Genomic DNA, 10,477 nt, shown 5'->3' on the forward strand with positions numbered 1-10,477 from the left:
AACAAGCTCTTGTGATGATAAGTTGAAACCTCGGTCCAATAAGATTAGACATGGCTTCTCAGCCAGCCAGATTTCAACAGATCATCATGAAACTCTAGAATTCATTTTTAAAGAAATTGTGAAAAAAAAAATTACCTAATCTAAGCAACAAGATGAACCATCAGTTGTCCATACACGAAACAATCCCCGGCAACATGTCTCCTTTTTCATCATTCTTTCAAGAGCCAACATTCATGAATGGTGCACGAAATTGTGATCACTACTTTTCACAACTCAAATAATCCCTAGTAATGGCTCCAAAGACTTGGTGCTCAATACCATGGCATAAACACAACTTCGCACAACTAACCAGCAAGTGCACTGGGTCGTCCAAGTAATAAACCTTATGCGAGTAAGGGTCGATCCCACGGAGATTGTTGGTATGAAGCAAGCTATGGTTACCTTGTAAATCTTAGTCAGGCAGACTCAAATGGGTATAGATGATGAATAAAACATAAAGATAAAGATAGAGATACTTATGTAATTCATTGGTAGGAATTTCAGATAAGCGTATGAAGATGCTTGGTCCCTTCCGTCTCTCTGCTTTCCTACTGTCTTCATCCAATCCTTCTTACTCCTTTCCATGGCAAGCTGTATGCAAGGGTTTCACCGTTGTCAGTGGCTACCTCCCATCCTCTCAGTGGAAATGTTCAACGCACCCTGTCACGGCACGGCTATCCAGCTGTCGGTTCTCGATCATGTCAGAATAGAATCCAGTGATTCTTTTGCGTCTGTCACTAACGCCCCACAATCGCGAGTTTGAAGCACGTCACAGTCATTCAATCATTGAATCCTACTCAGAATACCACAGACAAGGTTTAGACCTTCCGGATTCTCTTGAATGCCGCCATCAATTCTAGCTTATACCACGAAGATTCCAGTGAAAGAACCCAAGAGATAAACATTAGAGCCTTGTTTGCTTGTAGAACAGAAGTGGTTGTCAGTCACTTGTTCATAAGTGAGAATGATGATGAGCGTCACATAATCATCACATTCATCATGTTCTTGAGTGCGAATGAATATCTTGGAATAAGAACAAGTTGAATTGAATAGAAGAACAATAGTAATTGCATTAATACTCGAGGTACAGCAGAGCTCCACACCTTAATTTATGGTGTGTAGAAACTCCACCGTTGAAAATACATAAGAACAAAAGTGATCATTGGTTTCGGCCCCAGAGAGGGAACCAGAAAAACCAAGATCTGATCTAAGAACTAGATGTTCGAAGATGATCTAGAGATCTAAAGTGATCAAAAGATGAAAATACAATAGTAAAAGGTCCTATTTATAGGGAACTAGTAGCTTAAGAATTACAAAGATGAGTAAATGACATAAAAATCCATTTTCGGGCCCACTTGGTGTGTGCTCGGGCTGAGCATTGAAGCATTTTCGTGTAGAGACTCTTCTTGGAGTTAAACGCCAGCTTTTATGCCAGTTTGGGCGTTTAACTCCCATTCTTGTGCCAGTTCCGGCGTTTAACGCTGGGAATTCTGAAGGTGACTTTGAACGCCGGTTTGGGCCATCAAATCTTGGGCAAAGTATAGACTATCATATATTGCTGGAAAGCCCAGGATGTCTACTTTCCAACGCCGTTGAGAGCGCGCCAATTCGGCTTCTGTAGCTCCAGAAAATCCACTTCGAGTGTAGGGAGGTCAGAATCCAACAGCATCTGCAGTCCTTTTCAGTCTCTGAATCAGATTTTTTGCTCAGGTCCCTCAATTTCAGCCAGAAAATACCTGAAATCACAGAAAAACACACAAACTCATAGTAAAGTCCAGAAAAGTGAATTTTAACTAAAGACTAGTAAAAATATACTAAAAACTAACTAAATCCTACTAGAAACATACTAAAAACAATGCCAAAAAGCGTACAAATTATCCGCTCATCAATGAACAACAAATTCAAAAGACATATGCACTGTTCAAGCATACATTCAGAAACCAAAAGTATTGCCACCACATCAAAATAATTAATCTGTTATAAAATTCAAAATTCATGCAATTCTTCTCTTTTTCATTTAAGAACATTTTTCATTTAAGAAAGGTGATGGATTCATAGGACATTCATAACTTTAAGGCATAGACACTAAGACACTAATGATCATAAGACACAAGCATAGATAAACATAAGCATGATTTTTCGAAAAAAATAGAAAAATAAATAACAAGGAGATTAAAGAACGGGTCCACCTTAGTGATGGCGGCTTGTTCTTCCTCTTGAAGATCTTATGGAGTGCTTGAGCTCCTCAATGTCTCTTCCTTGCCTTTGTTGCTCCTCTCCCATGATTCTTTGATCTTCTCTAATTTCATGGAGGAGGATGGAATGTTCTTGGTGCTCCACCCTTAGTTATCCCATGTTGGAACTCAATTCTCCTAGGGAGGTGTTGATTTGCTCCGAATAGTTTTGTGGAGGAAAGTGCATCCCTTGAGGCATCTCAGGGATTTCATGATGAGTGGGATCTCTTGTTTGCTCCATCCTTTTCTTAGTGATGGGCTTGTCCTCATCAATGAGGATGTCTCCCTCTATGTCAATTCCAACTAAATAACAGAGGTGGCAAATGAGATGAGGAAAGGCTAACCTTGCCAAGGTAGAGGACTTGTCCGCCACCTTATAAAGTTCTTGGGCTATAACCTCATGAACTTCTACCTCCTCTCCAATCATGATGCTATGAATCATGATGGCTCGGTCTATAGTAACTTCGGACCGGTTGCTAGTGGGAATGATTGAGCATTGGATAAACTCCAACCATCCCCTAGCCACGGGCTTGAGGTCATGCCTTCTCAGTTGAACCGGCTTCCCTCTTGAATCTCTCTTCCATTGAGCGCCCTCTTCACAAATGTCTATGAGGACTTGGTCCAACCTTTGGTCAAAGTTGACCCTTCTAGTGTAAGGGTGTTCATCTCCTTGCATCATGGGCAAGTTGAATGCCAACCTTACATTTTCCGGACTAAAATCTAAGTATTTCCCCCGAACCATTGTAAGCCAATTCTTTGGATTCGGGTTCACACTTTGATCATGGTTCTTGGTGATCCATGCATTGGCATAGAACTCTTGAACCATTAAGATTCTGACTTGTTGAATGGGGTTGGTAAGAACTTCCCAACCTCTTCTTCGGATCTCATGTCGGATCTCCGGATATTCACTCTTTTTGAGTTTGAAAGGGACCTCGGGGATCACCTTCTTCAAGGCCACAACTTCATAGAAGTGGTCTTGATGCACCCTTGAGATGAATCTCTCCATCTCCCATGACTTAGAGGTGGAAGCTTTTGCCTTCCCTTTCCTCTTTCTAGAGGTTTCTCCGGCCTTAGGTGCCATAAATGGTTATGGAAAAACAAAAAGAAATGCTTTTACCACACCAAACTTAGAAGGTTTGCTCGTCCTCGAGCAAAAGAAGAAAGAAGAGAGTAGAGAAGAAGAAATAGAGGAGATGGAGGTGGCTTTGTGGTTCGGCCAAGGGGGAGAAGTAGTGTTTAGGTTGTGTGAAAATGAAGGAGTGAAGATGGGTTTATATAGGAGTGGAGAGAGGGGTAGATTTCGGCCATTATGGGTGGGTTTGGAAGGGAAAGTGGTTTGAATTTGAATGGTGAGGTAGTTGGGGTTTTATGAAGGATGGATGTGAGTGGTGAAGAGAATAGTGGGATTTGATAGGTGAGGGGCTTTTGGGGAAGAGGTGTTGAGGTGATTGGTGAATGGGTGAAGAAGAGAGAGAGTGGTGGGGTAGGTGGGGATCCTGTGGGGTCCACAGATCCTGAGGTGTCAAGGATAGTTCATCCCTGCACCAAGTGGTGAGCAAAAAATGCTCTTTATGCCAATTCTGGCGTTAAACGCCAGGCTGGTACCCATTTCTGGCATTTAACGCCAGCTTCTTGCCCTTTCTTGGCGTTTAACGCCCGTCTGGTGCCTCTTTCTGGCGTTAAACGCCCAGAATGGTGCCAGACTGGGCGTTAAACGCCCATTTGCTGCCCTTATTGGCGTTTAAACGCCAGCAAGGTTTTCCTCCAGGGTGTGCTGTTTTTTTTTTTTGTTTTTCATTCTGTTTTTGCTTTTTCAATTGATTTTGTTACTTCCCATGATCATCAACCTACAGAAAACATAAAATAACAAAGGAAAATAGATAAATATAACATTGGGTTACCTCCCAACAAGCGCTTCTTTAATGTCAGTAGCTTGACAGAGGGCTCTCATGGAGCCTCACAGATACTCAGAGCAATGTTGGAACCTCCCAACACCAAACTTAGAGTTTGAATGCGGGGGTTCAACACCAAACTTAGAAGTTGGTTGTGGCCTCCCAACACCAAACTTAGAGTTTGATTGTGGGGGCTCTGTTTGGCTCTGTTTTGAGAGAAGCTCTTCATGCTTCCTCTCCATGGTAATAGAGGGATATCCTTGAGCCTTAAACACAAGGGATTCTTCATTCACTTGAATGATCAATTCTCCTCTGTCAACATCAATCACAGCCTTTGCTGTGGCTAGGAAGGGTCTGCCAAGGATGATGGATTCATCCATGCACTTCCCAGTCTCTATGACTATGAAATCAGCAGGGATGTAATGGTCTTCAACTTTCACCAAAAAATCTTCTACATGTCTATAAGCTTATTTTCTTGAATTATCTGCCTCTAGTGAGATTCTTGCAGCTTGCACCTCAAAGATCCCTAGCTTCTCCATTACAGAGAGAGGCATGAGGTTTATGCTTGACCCTAGGTCACACAGAGCCTTCTCAAGGGTCATGGAGCCTATGGTACAAGGTATTGAAAACTTCCCAGGATCCTGTCTCTTTTGAGGTAATCTCTGCCTAGTCAAGTCATCCAGTTCTTTGGTGAGCAAAGGAGGTTCGTTCTCCCAAGTCTCATTACCAAATAACTTGTCATTTAGCTTCATGATTGCTCCAAGGTACTTGGCAACTTGCTCTTCAGTGAAATCTTCATCCTCTTCAGAGGAAGAATACTCATCAGAGCTCATGAATGGCAGAAGTAAATCAATAGAATCTCTATGGTCTCAGTGTGAGCCTCAGATTCCCATGGTTTCTCATTAGGGAACTCATTGGAGGCCAGTGGATGTCCATTGAGGTCTTCCTCAATGGTGATCACTGCCTCTTCCTCCTCTCCAAATTCGGCCATGTTGATGACCTTGCACTCTCCTTTTGGATTTTCTTCTATATTGCTTGGAAGAGTACTAGGAGGGAGTTCAGTAACTTTCTTACTTAGCTGTCCCACTTGTGCCTCCAAATTCCTAATGGAGGACCTTATTTCAGTCATGAAACTTTGAGTGGCGTTGATTAGATCAGAGACCATGGTTGCTAAGTCAGAGTTGCTCTGCTTAGAATTCTCTGTCTGTTGCTGAGAAGATGATGGAAAAGACTTGCCATTGCTAAACCTGTTTCTTCCACCATTATTGTTGTTGAAACCTTGTTGAGGTCTCTGTTGGTCCTTTCATGAGAGATTTGGATGATTTCTCCATGAAGAATTATAGGTGTTTCCATAGGGTTCTCCTATGTAATTCACCTCTTCCATTGAAGGGTTCTCAGGATCATAAGCTTCTTCTTCAGATAAAGCATCCTTAGTACTGCCTGGTACAACTTGTATTACAGACAGACTTTGAGAAATCATATTGACTTGTTGAGTCAATATTTTGTTCTGTGCCAATATGGCATTCAGAGTATCAATCTCAAGAACTCTTTTCTTCTGATTCGTCCCATTGTTCACAAGATTCCTTTCAGAAGTGTACATGAATTGGTTATTTGCAACCATTTCAATGAGTTCTTGAGCTTCTGTAGGCATCTTCTTCAGATGAAGAGATCCTCCAGCAGAGCTATCCAATGACATCTTGGACAGTTCAGACAGACCATCATAGAAGATACCTATGATGCTCCATTCAGAAAGCATATCAGAGGGACACTTTCTGATCAATTGTTTGTATCTTTCCCAAGCTTCATAGAGGGATTCACCTTCCTTCTGTCTGAAGGTTTGGACATCCACTCTAAGCTTACTCAATTTTTGAGGCGGAAAGAACTTTGCCAAGATGGCATTGACTAGCTTTTCCCAAGAGTTCAGGCTTTCTTTAGGTTGTGAGTCCAACCATATCCTAGCTCTGTCTCTTACAGCAAAAGGGAATAGCATAAGTCTGTAGACCTCAGGGTCAACCCCATTAGTCTTGACAGTGTCACAGATTTGGAAGAATTCAGCTAAAAACTGATGAGGATCTTCTAATGGAAGTCCATGGAACTTGGAATTTTGTTGCATTAGAGAAACTAATTGAGGCTTAAGCTCAAAGTTGTTTGCTCCAATGGCAGGGATAGAGATGCTTCTCCCATAGAAGTCGGGAGTAGGTACAGTAAAGTCACCCAGCACCTTCCTTGCATTGTTGGCATTGTTGTTGTTTTCGGCTGCCATGTCTTCTTCTTTGAAGATTTCTGTTAGGTCCTCTACAGAGAGTTGTGCTTTAGCTTCTCTTAGCTTTTGCTTCAAGGTCCTTTTAGGTTTAGGGTCAGCCTCAACAAGAATGCTTTTGTCTTTGCTCCTGCTCATATGAAAGAGAAGAGAACAAGAAAATATGGAATCCTCTATGTCACAGTATAGAGATTCCTTGAGGTGTTAGAGGAATAGAAAAATAGAAGGAAGAGGTAGAAGAATTCGAACTTATCAAGAAAGATGGAGTTCGAATTGTGCATTGAGGAGGAGTGTTAGTCCATAAATAGAAGGATGTGAGAAGAGGGGAAGAAATTTTCGAAAATAAATTAAAAACATTTTAAAAACATTTTGAAAAATACTAATTGATTTTCGAAAACTAAGAGTGGAAAAAGAAATCAAGTGATTTTTGAAAAAAATTTTGAAATTAGAAATCAAAAAGATATGATTGAAAAGATATGGTTTTAAAAAGATGTGATTGAGAATATATGATTTGAAAAACAATTTAAAAAGATTTGATTTTTTTAAAAAAATAATGACCTACCTAACAAGAAAGATATGATTCAGACATTAAACCTTTCTCAACAGAAAAGGCAACATACTTGAAATGTTGAATCAAATCTTTAATTGTTAGCAACTATTTTTTAAAATGGAAAGAAATTGAATTTGAAAATATATGATTGAAGAGATTTGATTTGAAAAAAATTTGATTTTGAAAATTTTTGAAAACTTGAAAAAAATTTGAATTAAAAAGAATCTTCCCTCTTGTGCCATCCTGGCGTTAAACGCCCAGAATGGTATCCATTCTGGCGTTTAACACCCAATACACTACCCTTTTGGGCGTTAAACGCCCAGCCAGGTGCCCTAGCTGGCGTTTAAACGTCAGTTTTCCTTCCTCACTGGGCGTTTTGAATGCCCAACTTTTTCTGTGTAATTCCTCTACTATATGTTCCGAATCTTCAATTCTCTATATTATTGACTTGAAAAGACACAAATTAAAATTTTTTTGGATTTTTAATAATGAGACTAAGATCAAATAAACAATGCATGCAAGACACCAAACTTAGAAGTTTGTATACTATTGACACTAACAAAATGAGAATGCATATGAGACACAACAAAACACACAAAATAAGAGAATTTAAAGATCAGAACAAGGAAATCATCAAGAACAACTTGAAGATCAATTAAGACACATGAATGAATTCGAAAAACGCAGAAGAACAGAAACATGCAATTGACACCAAACATAAAATGAGACACTAGACTCAACAAGAAGCATACAATATTTTTGGTTTTTATGATTTTGTAATTTTTTTTGTTTTTTTTTCGAAAATTAAGTGGAAAAGAAAATAAAGATATCAAAATTCTTAATGAGAATTCCAAGAATCATGCAATGTTTGTCTAAAGCTTTAGAATTCATTCTTAAGAACTCTGAAAAAAATACCTAATCTGAGCAACAAGATGTACCGTTAGTTGTCCAAACTCAACAATCCCCGGCAACAGTGCCAAAAACATGGTGCACGAAATTATGATCATCAATGGTGCCATTAACATGGTACGCTCAATTGTAATCTCAACTCTTTATCACAACTTCGCACAACTAACTAACAAATGCACTGGGTCGTCCAAGTAATAAACCTTACGCGAGTAAAGGTCGATCCCACGAAGATTGTTGGTATGAAGCAAGCTATGGTCACCTTGTAAATCTCAGTCAGGCAGATTTAAATAGTTATAGATGATTTATGAATAAAGCATAAAATAAAGATAGAGATACTTATGTAATTCATTGGTGAGAATTTCAGATAAGCGTATGGAGATGCTCTATCCCTTCCGTCTCTCTGCTTTCCTACTGTCGTCATCCAATCCTTCTTACTCCTTTCCATGGCAAGCTGTATGTTGGGCATCACCGTTGTCAATGGCACTCTTTCACAGCACGGCTAATCATCTGTTGGTTCTCAATCAGGTTGGAATAGAATCCAGTGATTCTTTTGCGTCTGTCACTAACGCCCAGCCTTCAGGAGTTTGAAGCTCGTCACAGTCATTCAATCCTTGAATCCTACTCAGAATACCACAGACAAGGTTTAGACCTTTCGGATTCTCTTGAATGCCGCCATCAATTCTAGCTTATACCACGAAGATTCTGATTAAGGAATCCAAGAGATATCCACTCAATCTAGGGTAGAACGGAGGTGGTTGTCAGGCACACGTTCATAGGTGAGAATGATGATGAGTGTCACGGATCATTACATTCATCAAGTTGAAGAACAAGTGATATCTTAAAACAAGAATAAGCTAAATTGAATAGAAGAACAATAGTAATTGCATTAATACTCGAGGTACAGCAGAGCTCCACACCTTAATCTATGGTGTGTAGAAACTCCGCCGTTGAAAATACATAAGAACAAGGTCTAGGCATGGCCGTGAGGCCAGCCCCCAAAACATGATCAAAAGATTCAAAGATCTAAAGATGAAAATACAATAGTGAAAGGTCCTATTTGTAGAAAACTAGTAGCCTAGGGTTTACAAAGATGAGTAAATCACATAAAAATCCACTTCCGGGCCCACTTGGTGTGTGCTTGGGCTGAGCATTGAAGCTTTCATGTGTAGAGACTTTTCTTGGAGTTAAACGCCAGCTTTTGTGCCAATTTGGGCGTTTAACTCCCATTCTTGTGCCAGTTCCGGCGTTTAACGCCGGGCAGTTTTGAGCTGATTTGGAACACCGTTTTGGGCCATCAAATCTCGGGCAAAGTATGAACTATTATACATTTTTGGAAAGCCCAGGATGTCTACTTTCCAACGCAGTTGAGAGCGCGCCAATTGGGTATGTGTAGCTCTAGAAAATCCACTTCGAGTGCAGGGAGGTCAGAATCCAACAGCATCTGCAGTCCTTTTCAGCCTCTGAATCAGATTTTTGCTCAAGTCCCTCAATTTCAGTCAGAAAATACCTGAAATCACAGAAAAATACACAAACTTATAGTAAAGTCCAGAAAAGTGAATTTTAACTAAAACTAATAAAAATATAATAAAAACTAACTAAAATATACTAAAAACATACTAAAAACAATGCCAAAAAGCGTATAAATTATCCACTCATCACAACACCAAACTTAAATTGTTGCTTGTCCCCAAGCAACTGAGAATCAAATAAGATAAAAAGAAGAGAATATGCAATGAATTCCAAAAGCATCTATGAAGATCAGTATTAATTAGATGAGCGGGGCTTTTAGCTTTTTGCCTCTGAACAGTTTTGGCATCTCACTCTATCCTTTGAAATTCAGAATGATTGGCTTCTATAGGAACTCAGAATCCAGATAGTGTTATTGATTCTCCTAGTTAAGTATGATGATTCTTGAACACAGCCACTTTATGAGTCTTGGCCGTGGCCCAAAGCACTCTGTCTTCCAGTATTACCACCGGATACATACATGCCACAGACACATAATTGGGTGAACCTTTTTCAGATTGTGACTCAGCTTTGCTAGAGTCCCCAATTAGATGTGTACAGGGTTCTTAAGCACACTCTTTTTGCCTTGGATCACAACTTTATTTATTTATTTATTTATTTATTTTTTGTATTCACTGCTTTTTCTTGCTTCAAGAATCATTTTTATGATTTTTTAGATCCTCAGTAACATGTCTCCTTTTTCATCATTCTTTCAAAGAGCCAACATTCATGAACAACAAATTCAAAAGACATATGCACTGTTCAAGCATACATTCAGAAACCAAAAGTATTGCCACCACATCAAAATAATTAATCTGTTATAAAATTCAAAATTCATGCAATTCTTCTTTTTTTCATTTAAGAACATTTTTCATTTAAGAAAGGTGATGGATTCATAGGACATTCATAACTTTAAGGCATAGACACTAAGACACTAATGATCATAAGACACAAACATAGATAAACATAAGCATGATTTTTCGAAAAAAATAGAAAAATAAATAACAAGGAGATTAAAGAACGGGTCCACCTTAGTGATGGCGGCTTGTTCTTCCTCTTGAAGATCTTATGGAGTGCTTGAGCTCCT

General features: G+C 39.4%; 1 non-coding gene across 1 annotated transcript; it reads left to right on the forward strand.

Annotated features, from left to right (window-relative positions):
• Window positions 1–5,915: 5,915 nt before the first annotated feature.
• On the forward strand, window positions 5,916–6,023 carry LOC130964142 (small nucleolar RNA R71). Its single transcript, XR_009080250.1, has one exon. It is a non-coding gene; the product is annotated as a small nucleolar RNA R71 (small nucleolar RNA).
• The last annotated feature ends 4,454 nt before the right edge of the window (window positions 6,024–10,477 follow it).

This window comes from Arachis stenosperma, chromosome 2 (genome assembly GCF_014773155.1).
Source record: "Arachis stenosperma cultivar V10309 chromosome 2, arast.V10309.gnm1.PFL2, whole genome shotgun sequence".
Classification (NCBI taxonomy): Eukaryota; Viridiplantae; Streptophyta; class Magnoliopsida; order Fabales; family Fabaceae; genus Arachis; species Arachis stenosperma.